This window comes from Hemicordylus capensis, chromosome 2 (assembly GCF_027244095.1).
Source record: "Hemicordylus capensis ecotype Gifberg chromosome 2, rHemCap1.1.pri, whole genome shotgun sequence".
Classification (NCBI taxonomy): domain Eukaryota; kingdom Metazoa; phylum Chordata; class Lepidosauria; order Squamata; family Cordylidae; genus Hemicordylus; species Hemicordylus capensis.
The window spans coordinates 196,069,980-196,082,865 of NC_069658.1; the positions used below are offsets into that span (position 1 = coordinate 196,069,980).

Consider the following 12,886-nt stretch of genomic DNA (forward strand, 5'->3'; position numbering starts at 1 on the left):
TATTACCCATTGGCCTTTACAGGGGTGCAGAACCTACCTAAATCTTTGGAGCCCACCACCACACACAGACATTTTCCTGAACCCCTCTGCCAAACCTAATAACCCATGCCTTCCATTTTTCTCCCCTTCAAAAGTATATCCCCCTTGCCCCAGTACAAAAAGTGTGAGTAAGGAGTTGCTCCTCACACTTCCCCTCTGCCTGCACCCTGGGCTTTGTAAAATGAGAACAACATTCTTGCAAGCAGAAAAAGACAAAGCACCAGGAACCACCAGGGCTAGCACTAGGGACTGATGGCTTTGTGCACCTGTGGTGAGCCACCTGGGTGACGACGGGTGGCAGAAGAGGATTCCCAGGAGTGGCACCACCACCCAGGCTGGCCATTAGCTTTTCCCATCAGGGAAGACCTGTAAGGGGTTCCGAGTCCAGGTGCAGACTTTGCTGCTTCCTGACTCTTGCTCAGTGGCTGCCTATGGCTCAGCTCTGACACAAGGATCTTCAGAACACTGCAACAAGGCCCAAGGCAATGGCGTTGGTCATCCTCAGGAATATTAGCACCTGGTGTAGAAAGTCAAAATGCTACCCACCCACCCTTTTATCACGATGGATTAACAACCAGTGAGGAATTCTCCTGCATACATCTCATTTAAACAAATGAGAGGCATGCAAGAGCACTGACTCCTGGTGCCCCTGAGTCAAATTGTTCTGTCTCTCACTCTGTCCCTTTTGACCGCATCTAAATCCTGTGCCTAAGATGGTTGTCTTGCCTTGTAGAACCACCTGTGGCCAACTGGGATCCCTGTATCAGTTTGCTAGGGACTTGGGGCTCGCAGAAGTGCGGCCAAGCAGAGCTCTGTGAACTCAATATGCCTGCCATGCTTCCTCCACTGACATGCTCTCTGGCCACACATGCTCTCAGTGTCTGCACATTCAGCACTTGTCTGCAGAGGGCAGGGCCAAACGGTTCCATATTGTGTGGTGGAACCCTCCCCACATTTGGCGCTGCCCTCTGAGACCAGGGCTGAGACCAGCGAGCACAAAGGCAGGAGGGACATGGTTAGCCAACGTGTTTCTGCTTGCCCCCTTCAGGTGTTGGCATAGATGACAGGCATAACATCAGCATAGGGATGATGGATTCTGGGCAAGTAGTGGCTGTGGGGATCATTCTTTGCATCTGCACATCACTGTGAGGAGATGCCAGCTCTGGGAATAGTATTATGCAGCCACCAGGCTCTGCCCAGATTCCAGCTGGAGCTCTACTAGGAACATTACTGCCCAATCAAATGCAACAGTGTAGGGTCTAACCCTCATTCATTCATTCAATACAAACTGTCATGAGAACTTTTATTGAAAAGCGGTATATAAATATTTGCTGCTGCTGCTGCTAGGGGTATGCACAAAACCGGCCAGCCCAGTTTGGTTCGAGTCCAAACCAGGCTAGTTCAGTTTTGACCCCCTCGAATGCCACCCCCCCATTCAGTTTGGCTTGGGAGATTCGCAAACTTCCAAAAAAAAACCATTTATTTATTTATTTATTGACTCACTGACGCCACGGGGGGGGGTGTCCACAGAGTTTTCCTCTCCCCCTGCCGGCCTTCCTTATGTCAAAAAGTGCTTGGTTCAGGTGATCTTGGGCTCCTTCCGGGCTTTTCCCCCATCGTGGTGGCCATTTTGGAGGGCCCATTGCACATGCATGGCAACCTCCAAAACGGCCACCATGCCGGGCGAAAGGCCCAGAATGGGCAGAAGATCGCCCAAACTGGATGCTCTTTGACATAAGGAAGGCCGGGGTGGGGGGTGGGGAGTAAATATATATATATATATATATATATATATATATATATATATATATATATATATATATAAAATGGGCGAGATTCGCAGAAACTCCCCCCACCCCGGTTTGGATTCAAACCTGTTCGCACATTCCTAGCTGCTGCTGCTGCTGCTGCTGCTGCTGCTGCTGCTGCTGGTGCAGTAGTAGTAGTAATATCCAGCTTTTGTCAGAGATGGTTGGGATTTTGTGAGCAGGGAGGGCTGAATTATATTTCTGTGGACATAACACTGCCTGCCTGTCTGCTGGCTGCTGCACTGCCTTCCCCAATAATGTCAGCGCAACCTAGACATTTATAAATAACTACTTTATTACAAAGACACTATAAGCCTTCAAGAACACCAAGAGCCAAGGGGGCGGGGGGGCGGGGAGGATTGGCATAGGGCCGTGACATCCAGAGAGTCCCATGGGATGATAAGAGGATCCACCATCAGGCTAAGTGCATGGCCCAGGCAACACCGTGGAGAGGTCAGGGACTTCACAAGAGTCACTGCTGGACTCAAACTACAGACTCCAGGATTGTGTAGGCAAGAGAAGACCAGAGTGAGGCAAGTCTGCCTCGATTCATGGGCAGGGACTGGCCTGTGAGTGTGGTACTTATCAAATGTTGGTGATAAAACAGTGGCCTACCCAATGATTGGGATGACCAGCAAAATAAAACATTTCAGCAAACACTATAGGGAAATTTCAGTCAGACGTTACTGGCTGAGTCAGTGTGTGGAGTCTCTGGTCTTCACAGAGGTTTGCCTTATTGGACTTGTTTTTTTCATTTGTTGCTTGTTGGATGTTTTCTTCCCTGGCTGGCGATTTCTGTTTTTTAAAGCAGTGTGCCTGGCTACTGCCTGCTGCTGCTTTTAATTTTCATTTTTAAGGCACAGGTGTGCCTAGCTCCTGCTGCCTGCTGCCGGTGCCCAGCCACCAGCCAGCTAGGCTCTCTGGGTCCTGCTGGGCCCAGACTTGGCCCTTGGCCCCGCTGCTGCAGTCTGTGTGCATGTATGTCTTTGGACTGCAGCTGGGGGGCCTGATAAAGAGAGGCTTTATTATTTCTCTCTCTCTGATTTAATTCTTCTTGCATTTTCCTTTCTTTTCTTTTTTCCCTTTGGCCCTCTGGCGTTTTACTTTAATTTACAGTGGTTATTTTCTGTTGTTTGCTGGCCCCCGGCATCTGCCCTCCCCCTGGCTGTGAGCCAGGGGCAGGTGCTGCACGGCTGGGCCTGTAGTCCTTGGCTGGCCTCCTATCCAGCTGAAGACTTCTGGACAATGAAGGGTAAGTAGCATTTTTTAAAAACTCAATTCCCACCTAGTGTGCTGTTATACTGTAGTGGTGGTGTATTAGGTTGGCAGTCAGTGTAGGTGTGGGTGGGTTTAAAGCCCCAGGGGGGAGTCCGGGCGATGTCTGACATTCGCTGTGTCCCAGTCAAGGCCCTGCTGCTTCCACCATGCCCAACACAAGCAACCTGCACCACCTACAAAGGGAGGGGACTACTGTCTGGCTGAAGGTGGGCCTTGAGGGTATCCTATAGTTTGGGGTAGTTCCCGGAGTAGGCTGGTAGAAGCTGGCATTCTCCACTCTCTGAAATGGTTGGTTGTCCACAGCCACCATCTCACCCATGGTCTTGGCCAACTGTTTGACAGGGAGCATCCCTTGCTTCAGAGAAAGCGGTGCACCCCGCTTGTCAGTGCTACCCCCACCAGCATCAGGGCCACCCCTCCCTCTGACTGCCACTGGGCTCCAAGTAGCGGTCAGAGGGAGGGGTGGCCCTGATGCTAGTGGAGTTAGGGGCCGGGAGGCGAGGCTTCACCCCCCAGCGAGCAGATCACCTCTGGTGAGCGGATTGCTCTTCTGTCGGGAGTAGCCTGCTGGCCCTGCTGCATCTGCACCACCACGGCTGCCGCTCCCTGTGGCACCTGCTGGCAGTGCTGTGGGGGGGAGGTGCTCCTCTGCCAGGGAAGCTGATGTTTCCATGGTGGGGGTGCAGGGAGAAGGCTCAGTGGCTGCTATTTCAGCCAGACAGCCCCTCTCAATAGTCACCCCTGCCACTCATCTCGCCACTCAGTGAGACTCCAGCATGCATTTCACAACTGACCTATGGAACAGTGTCAGCGGAATGCACACTGATTTCCTGTCCCTCACTGCTCACTGATGGGGGCTGGAGAGAAGAGGGAAATCTACTGCTGCCAGAGGTGCTCTTCCCCCTGGACTTCAGGGCCGAAGTCCAGGGCCTTCACAGCCCCTGGAGGCCCCCAAATCCTCTTTAGTCTGTCCCAAGTGCTGTGGTCACCTGGCGGAGCATGATGATACTTAATTTGCAGTGGGGGGGGCGCTTCCAAAGGCCTTTAGGTCCAGGCTCCAAAATTACCTAGGTGCACCTCTGGCTGCTGCCGCTGCCATGGCCAGCCCCTCCCATGCAGTAGCATGGCACAGGTGGGCCACACTGCATGTGGAGGCGATCGATGTGGTGCACAGAGCGGAGGAACTGGCGGATGTGATCAGTCATCAGATTGAGGAATGGCTAACCGCAAAGCCAAACCTCAGGCGGGGCTTCATTGTTACTGACAATGGAGCCAACATGCTCAAGGTGCTAGAGCAGATGGAGTGTGTATGGCTCACTGTATGGCCCACACACTGCACCTGGCTGTGTCAGATGCCCTTGGCCTCAAGGAGGCCAAGGCATCCAGAGAGCAGGGTGACCGGCCTGTAGATCCTGCTGCAGTCACAGCTGTGCTTGTGGAGAAGTGCCACAAGATCGCAGCCTATTTTCATTGGATTGAAAAGGGCAGGCACATGCTCTGCAAGTATGAGCATGATCACCTTCAACACCTCATTCCAGGGGATGTCGAGAACTGATGGAACTCTACCTTTCTCTTGCTCCAGCACCCTGCATGACCTGGCAAGGAATTGTGGCTTGAACGTGTGCGACCTCTTCAGCTCAGAGTAGAAGCTCATGTCTGAGACAGTCTCAGCACTCAAGCCCTTCCTGTTTGCCATGAAGAGCTTGTGTGGCAAGGCAGTGACTCTGAGCCAGGCCTTGCCTGCCGTGCTTCTCCTTGAGAAGCTGATGGGTGAGCTCCAGACCTCATTGATCACTAGGGACAACAGAGCCCTGGCAGATCGGCTGAGGACTGGAGTAGTGGAAAGGCTCTGCAAGACGTTGGGTGACTCAGAAGACAGTGTTTTGGCCTGCCTGTGTGAACCAATTGTGAAGGGCAATTCTGTCTGCATGGATGACCTGCCTGGGTGGAGGGATCTCCTGGTTAAGTGAGTTAGAAAGGAAGAGCATAAGAGGCTCAGGAACCAGGAGGAGGTTGCTGGCACACCTACTAGTTCATGTTCCATGCCCAGCAGCGGTGCAGGCCCATCCTCTCTCCCCACCTTCCCAGTCCAGCAGTTCGGCATCCCTGGCAGTGCCAATGCAGCTAGCAGTTCCACCTGTTCGATGCACCCAGTGGTTCAAACGGGGGTGCCTTGGTTCCTTGCCAGGGTTGCAGGAGGCTCCTCCAACCAGACCCTGTAGTGGTGCTGCCCAGAGTGTGCTGCAGTACCCACAAGACCTGCTGGAGGAAGACCCAGAGATGGAAGACCCGGAGATGGACCACATCCAGTTCTGGGCAGCACATCGCCAAGTCTGGCCAGACTTGAAGGCAGTTGCCAGATGCCGCCTCTCGTGCCCACCAACCAGTGTCCAGAGTGAGAGTATGTTCTCCATGGTTGGGGACGTGGTGACACCCCATTGCTCAAGCCTGGACTCTGCCTTGGTGGAGCAACTCATCTTCCTCAAGGTGAACCTCCCCTTGCTGGGCTACCCCGAGCTGAAAGTGGAGGCTGAGTGAGTGACTCATGTCACATGGTCACCCTCACCCGCTTGCAACACCACTTCAGAGCTGCTCACGGCACCCTCACCCTGCTCAAAGTACATGCGTCACAGACTGCCAGTAGTGCTGGTGACACATGCAAACACATGCCGACACTCATACATGCACCCCACTGGCACTGCCTGTGATGCTGACCAACTGGTGCCCCTGCCCAGCAGCACTCAGGGGCCATGGCGGAGCACACACACTAGGAGCCTGATAGTATATATCGTAAATAGTTGATAATGTTTTTTAAATGTTGTATATAGTTGCTTGCTTGCTTTTTCCTTTCTAGTTACCTAACTAGGAAGGAAACCCTGGCAAGGCACTCGTATGCCCACAAGCACCGCCAGTGATGGATCCGTGGTCTGGTGCCACCATGTGTCTGAGAGCCTTGCAAGCTCTCAGAAATGCTGTGGTGGCCCTGCTAGTCTGGATCCCCATTTCTCCCTATGGCCGAACCTTTAGAACCGGCTTGAGCACGGTTGAAGCTCAAGCTGAGCTCAACCAAACCAGTACTCGAGCCGGGGCACTTGGTTCTAACTTGAACCAAACCAGGAAAACCTTTAGTTACATCTCTAGTGCACATTTCTAGATCCCTGAGAAACAGGGCAGGTGGGAGCAGGGACAGAAACAAGAGACAACACTGACTTGCATCACAATATGAGCAGGGCAAGAGGAACCTCATGCTGGCTAGTGATGTGCCAAAATTCATTTTGGGAGACATTCCTTCATGGAAGCATGCTTGTAGCGACACCATTGATGCTGGAAGAATGGAAAGTATACTTTTCAAACTTTCGGGCACCAGTGGAAATTGCTCTGCGTGCTCACAGCAGTGTCTAGGCCTCAAGCCTGAGGCCTATGTTTACCACTGGCCCTCCTTCCTTGTTGCTCCCCTCAGAGTCAGCTCCAGGTTTCAGGGGACCTTTAAGAATGTGCTGTCTGGTGTGTCCACCCTTCCAAAAACTGGTGGGGCAGTCTTGATTGAGCATTGTCAGAGAGGAGGGGTTTTCCTAGTGGTGCAGGCGGCTGCAGTAAAACTCCTCCCCCACCCCCCGCAGCATCAACAGGGTACACAAAGCGTGGAAGAGTGACATCCCATCATCACCACCACCACCTCCTCCTATTCTCTGCTCTCCCTTCCCAGAATGGGAGCCCCAGAGACATGCTGGATTGCCCCTGCAACCTCTGCCTCCTCTCTCCTCCCCTCTTGAAATGGGCGTCTGCCCAGAGGCCCCTGCAGTGATGATCCCAGATGGCAGGCTCACTTGCCTGGATGCAGCAACAGAGTGACTCTTTCAGCCAAGGGGGCACGCCTTTCATCTGAAAATGGGGGGTCTGCCTCAGAGGCCTCCAAATAAACAGAGGAGCCGCTGGGCATGCTCCCATGCCAGGAAGTCATGGATGGGAAGAAAGAAGGCAGAGGCCACCGAGGCAATGGGGCACAATTCTGGGGCTTCTATTTTGGGACAGAAGAGGAGGGGAGGGAGGTGGCAGGGGCAACAGAGACTAGGGCAGACAGAAGCGCTCATGGAGCTGCCTGAGGATGCCATGTGTCCTCAGGCAGTGCCGGGACTGTGTAAGATGCTCCTTGTCAAAATAAGAGCATCTCAATCTCTGAGTGCTTTTAGGAAGACCCTCCAGATGCACCTGTTTGTCAGGCTTTTAACTGAAATTGATTTTAAACTGTTTAATTGCGTTTATCCCCATGACATTGTTTTAACGTTCTATTCTGTGAAATTGTTTTAATTGTTTTTACTCAGTTTTATTCTTGTGTTTTAAAAAGAAATACACATATCAGGCGGTATATAAATATGAGAAACAAACAAGTGAACATCGGGCTTGGCTGCCCTTGTCTTAGGGAAATTTGGGAAGAGGTATGGCAGGAGGGCTTGCAAGAGGATTAGTGATGGGGATGATTCCAGGCCCAAAATCACCACGGGCCAAACTCAAAGTAATTATTTTAGAATGTCCATCAAGCATTCTTCAAACCCAGGCCCATTCTGAATCAAGCCATGGGGATTTCCTCCATCATTGATGTTTGCTCCGGAGGTCTCTAGAGCTTTACACCATCTAAATTGCTTTTGCCCATCACTTAAACTCCCTGTGCCACCCACTAGGGAGGGAAGTCTTTCTAGATATTTGAGCAGTTGTTTGTGAGGATAGAGCCAACATGTTTGTAGCAGCCACTATGGCTACTTACAGTGCCTTTCATGGCAGATGTTATCAAATGCACCTTGCCTTATTTCACTCTGGCTTCACATACATCTCATCCCACTGCAGTTGCTACCAATTTCCTCTGGTGGCCATACCCCCCACCCGCCACACACACACACACACACACACACGGAATTGCAGGAGCGGTGGGGGGTTTCCCCTTCCAGCAATTTGGAAATGGTTGTATCTGGCTTCTCTGCAACTTTTGCTCTGTATCGTGTCTTTCATTTTTTATTATCTTCAGCAATTCCCTTATCAAGTGGAGCAGCCTGTTGGGATTGCACAAGGACCAGTGCCCTCTATTAGCATATGCAGAATCCCTATCAGGTCTGATAATGCATGTAAATGCACCTGGTCTCCCAGGGCAATTGGGTTGTTAGGAACTGCCTTTCAGGTTATGCAGAGCCCCGACCTCCTAGCAAGGGCGCTGTTGGATAAGATTTCCCCGCAAAATTATGGCTAAGATCTCAAAAGAAGGGACGTTCTGCAAATACTTTTGGCACTGTGAGCATGAAATAACAAATCAGAATTATATGTGGGACAAGGAGTTTCTGTAAATTTGATTTGTTAAAACAACAAAGAGTCTTGTGGCACCTTAAAGACTAACCCATTTATTGGTGTATAAGCTTTTTGTAGACTTGAGCCCACTACATGAAATGGGCTCTAGTACACGAAAACATATGCTTCCAAAAAGAAAACAGGCAGTCTTTAAGGTGTCACATGATATTTTGATGGGTTTGTTTGTTTGTTTGTTTGTTTGTTTGTTTGTTTGTTTTGAGCTAGGACTTCTAGGCCAATGCACAGTTTGGCTGCGTACACTTAGTTTTTCTAATGTAAATAATAGCTCTGTGTGTGTAATCAGGAGTGGGATTGTAGAGTAGTTGGTGAGTGTGAACCCTTTCCTTTACTATGGTCCCAATCCAGATCACACACCCTGCCATGGCTGCGCTTTCCTTCATGAAGGAAGCTCCCATTGGCACTTCCCATTTTTAAAGGCAGGCACGGAAGGAGAGGGATATCCAGATGGGGGACCACGGCATGCGGAAAAGGTTAAAGTCTCCTTCATCCATACTATTGTCCCAATCCTGATTGCTCCCACCCTCGTGACTTTCTTTATATTAGAAAAAGCAAGTATGCAGACTGGCACGTAGAAATCACTGAGTGGGGTGGGGACAAATTCTATCTATCTATCTATCTATCTATCTATCTATCTATCTATCTATCTATCTATCTATCTATCAATCAAATGTCCTCCGGCCACCAGCATCTAGGGGAGCCCGAGGCCCCCCACCCTTGTGTTGTGGGTTCTTGCACCCTGGGGTGTTGCTGCAGTGGGTGCCCGATGTTGCTGTACCACATCTGTTTTTGTTCCAATGTGGCCCTAGCCTGCCACCTACCCTGGGCACTCACTGCTTGCTCAAGTCCAGTGCTGGTCAGGTTGCCAAGACTGCATGGAGCTGCCACATCCCAGTGGTAACAGGCAGCCCCTTTTAAGGCAGGCCTGTTCTTCTGCTGGCAGGGTGGAGCATGGTCACGCCAGTGTAGTGACATCATCGGATCACGTTGGTGCATCTAGCACAGGGTTGGGGCTGATCCTGATTTGATCCTCAATTCTCACTTCAGCCTTATATGCAGGGCTAAATGAGCTATGGATTTAACATTGTTTTTGTAGTTTGGTCCTCACAGTGAAAGAGTCTATCCCCTCTTACCCACATTTCACCCATTCCCAGTGGCAACACTGAAGACTGGTGCACACATTGCATTCACCATGGCATTCATTGTGCTACCTTCCACTCTCTTAAAAAAACAAAACAACAAAACTGTGGTTGTTTTCCTGCCTTCGTCATCTTGCCAAGCACTACAGCCTGGATCAGAGTCACAAGAAGACCTGTGAAAGGTCTAGCCCTCTTAGAGATACACTAAATTAAATCAAAGGAATATATAGATATAGGTATCAATACAGATATAGATAGAGAGTGGGGGAGAGGGAGCGAGGAGAGAGGGAGGCGGGAGGGACCCCTCTTATCATAACATTTCTGGCTATGGGTGAATCCAGTGTTCTTCACTGTAAGACTTGGGGCAAGTGTCATCTCCCATCCATCCTAAGTGCAGCACCCTGACTAATTGTTTATTAGGCCTATGTGAAGCTTCAGCCAAAGCAGAATAATCTGCACAGTCCCTTGGCACCATGTAGAGATGTTCACTCTCACTGTGTAGTGCTGTGTCTAGTCCCTTCACCACCTTGGAAGGCATGGACATACAGTAATTCTTTCCTTCTAGAGCTCTGAAGAGAGGGCTCAATCTCTCTTAAAAGGCCCTCCCAGCACTGAGAAAAGCACAGTACTGCGTGGAGGTCAGCACAATGAGAAATGGCTCTCACATTGAAAGTCCCCCCCCAAGTGACACCCCCCCCATGAAAAATAATGAAGCTCACTAACCTAGTCAGTGCACACACTATGACTGGAAAGGTAGGCCCTTTGTAAAATACACGAACCCCACCCCAATTCCCCCCTGCTCAATTTTTGCCAAATCATGGTCTCCCCTGAAGCCTTTTCAAAACAGTAGCTACGGTGCTTCTCTCTGCCCCCTTGTAACTTGAAAACTGCATCAGTCAGATATGACCATAGGGCTCATTGAGTTGGGTTGAACAATATGTTCAATAAGCCTTTTTAGGGATGTGTGAATCGATTCGTGGCTGAATCAATTCAACTCAAATCTGTGCAATTTGAGTGATTCGACCTAGAATCAAATCACCCTTCAGGATGTTTACCAGCTTCAGTGTCAAATCAAGTCACCCTTGATTCTAGCTTGAATAGATTTGGTAATTTGAAGTTCGATTTTGTCCCCAGTGATTTCTATTTTGTCCCCTCTGAGCTTCTGCCATCATTGCCAGGGGTGAATTTTTAGGAATTTTTATATGTGGATTCTCAGTTGTGAAATGACTTCTTCATAGGGAAGTCACTTCATAACCCTATGAAGAAGTTATTTCACAACCGAAAATCCACAACACATAAAAATTCCTAATAATGCAACCCTTTGCCCAATTCCTTTGGGAGTTGGGTGGCAGTTGGCACCCACGGGGCCCAGCCCCCCAAACCAGTTTGGTGCTTCCCTAGCTCTTAAAATTTTGGCTGAATTGAATAAAATTCAAATCGAATTGACCCAGATTAGAGGGCAGCAGATTCGAGCTCATTAATCAGAGGAGAGCTGGTCTTGTGGTAGCAAGCATGACTTGTCCCCTTAGCTAAGCAGGGTCTGCCCTGGTTGCATTTGAATGGGAGACTAGATGTGTGAGCACTGTAAGATATTCCCCCGAGGGGATGGAGCCGCTCTGGGAACAGCAGAAGGTTTCAGGTTCCTTCCCTGGCATCTCCAAGATAGGGCTGAGAAAGATTCCTGCTTGCAACCTTGGAGAAGCTGCTGCCAGTCTGTGTCGACAATACTGAGCTAGATGGACTAATGGTCTGACTCGGTATATGGCAGCTTCCTATGTTCCTATGAGCTCGAATTGAATCAGGCTGATTCGATTTGAACTTTAATCAAATCACAAAAACCATTCCATGCACATCCCTATACCTTTTCTCCTCCTGTCACCTTCTCCTAATTTTGAGGAAGGGTTTCACTGAAACACCCCCTCACACATGCTTTGAATACTACATTAATGTCATATTTAACCTGCCTTACATTATTACACTAATGTGCTATTTAAATCACACGTGAGGGAATGGTTTGGACAACCCCTCCCACATGCTTAGGAGAGGGAGCGAAATGTATTTGCAGATATCTGCCATTGTGCGGTGGGTGGAGCTGGCTCAGACGTATTGGATCAGGCTTATTGTTGATTTCAGTTATGGAGCAGATCTGCCCGGGCAGCATGGTGAGGTCATCAGCTGGCCGTCTCTGAGTAGCTATTTTGCTGGGGGCATGCAAAACAAAGGGAGAGATGTGACATTTAAAGGGTGGGATTGTATCCATCACTCACCACTTCTGTAAGCAATTTTACATTACTGAGTGAAATGATGGGTTTTACTACATCTTGATTTAAATGTCACAATTTTTCCTGAAGCTATATCAAAATTGCTTCATCAGATGTCATTTGGCCATCCCTGGGTTAAGAACTGTAAACAAGACACAAAACCTGCCTGCTGGGGGCATATTTACAAGGCAAACCTATATTGATTTAATATCCATGGAATTTTCATGGCTTTTCCCCAACAATCCAGGGAACTGTGTTTGGCAAGGCTGCTGAAAATTCTCCACCAGAATGCTAAGGGTGTGCATGGACCGGTTGCTTCAGTTTGGTCCACATTTGAACCAAATTTGGACCGAACCGCAGACTGGCTGGTCTGGTCAGGTTGACGAACCAGCTCAAATTAGTTCATGATCGAACCGGCTGGCGGTGGACCGGTTCATGACTGAACCATTTCTGTAGATTCCTACAGAGAGCTGCCCCACCCTACATAGAAGCAGGGATGTCTTTACGGGGACAAGCAGGACAGTTGCCTTCCCTATTCATAGCTGGATTAATGTGGAACCATGGGTGTATATATTTGTATATATACATTGGCCCTTGCCCTGGAAAAATTCCTGCAGATGCTCATGCACAGAAGTACAGTTCCCTGGGAGAAACGAATGATTGTTCAACTGGTTTAAGTTGGTAGCATATTGCCCAGACACTCTCCAAGGGGACATAAATAGCACACAAGTTCTATTTATTATGGCATTCTGCTCTTCCTTTGGAAAGTTCAGAGTGGCATATGCTAATCCCAACTCTGCCCCAAAGGAAGTAGGGACACTTAGAGCTTGGGACAGGATGGAGGGGGAAGAACCTTCCTCACCTGATGGGCCTCCAGGTTGAAGGCACTTGCTATTGCTAGTTTTTTTAGCAGTGGATGATCGTTGATGCAATCTGGCCACTATACCCAGAGATCTTTTCTGGCTGCCGCATCCAGAAGGTTCACTGTATTGTTAAGAAATCAGAGCAG

At 49.6% G+C, this 12,886-nt stretch overlaps 1 long non-coding RNA gene across 1 annotated transcript in view; it reads right to left on the reverse strand.

Moving 5' to 3' along the window:
- Positions 1-12,886, reverse strand: part of LOC128346298 (uncharacterized) — a 72,414-nt gene that overhangs the window by 16,895 nt on the left and 42,633 nt on the right. The window lies entirely within an intron of this gene.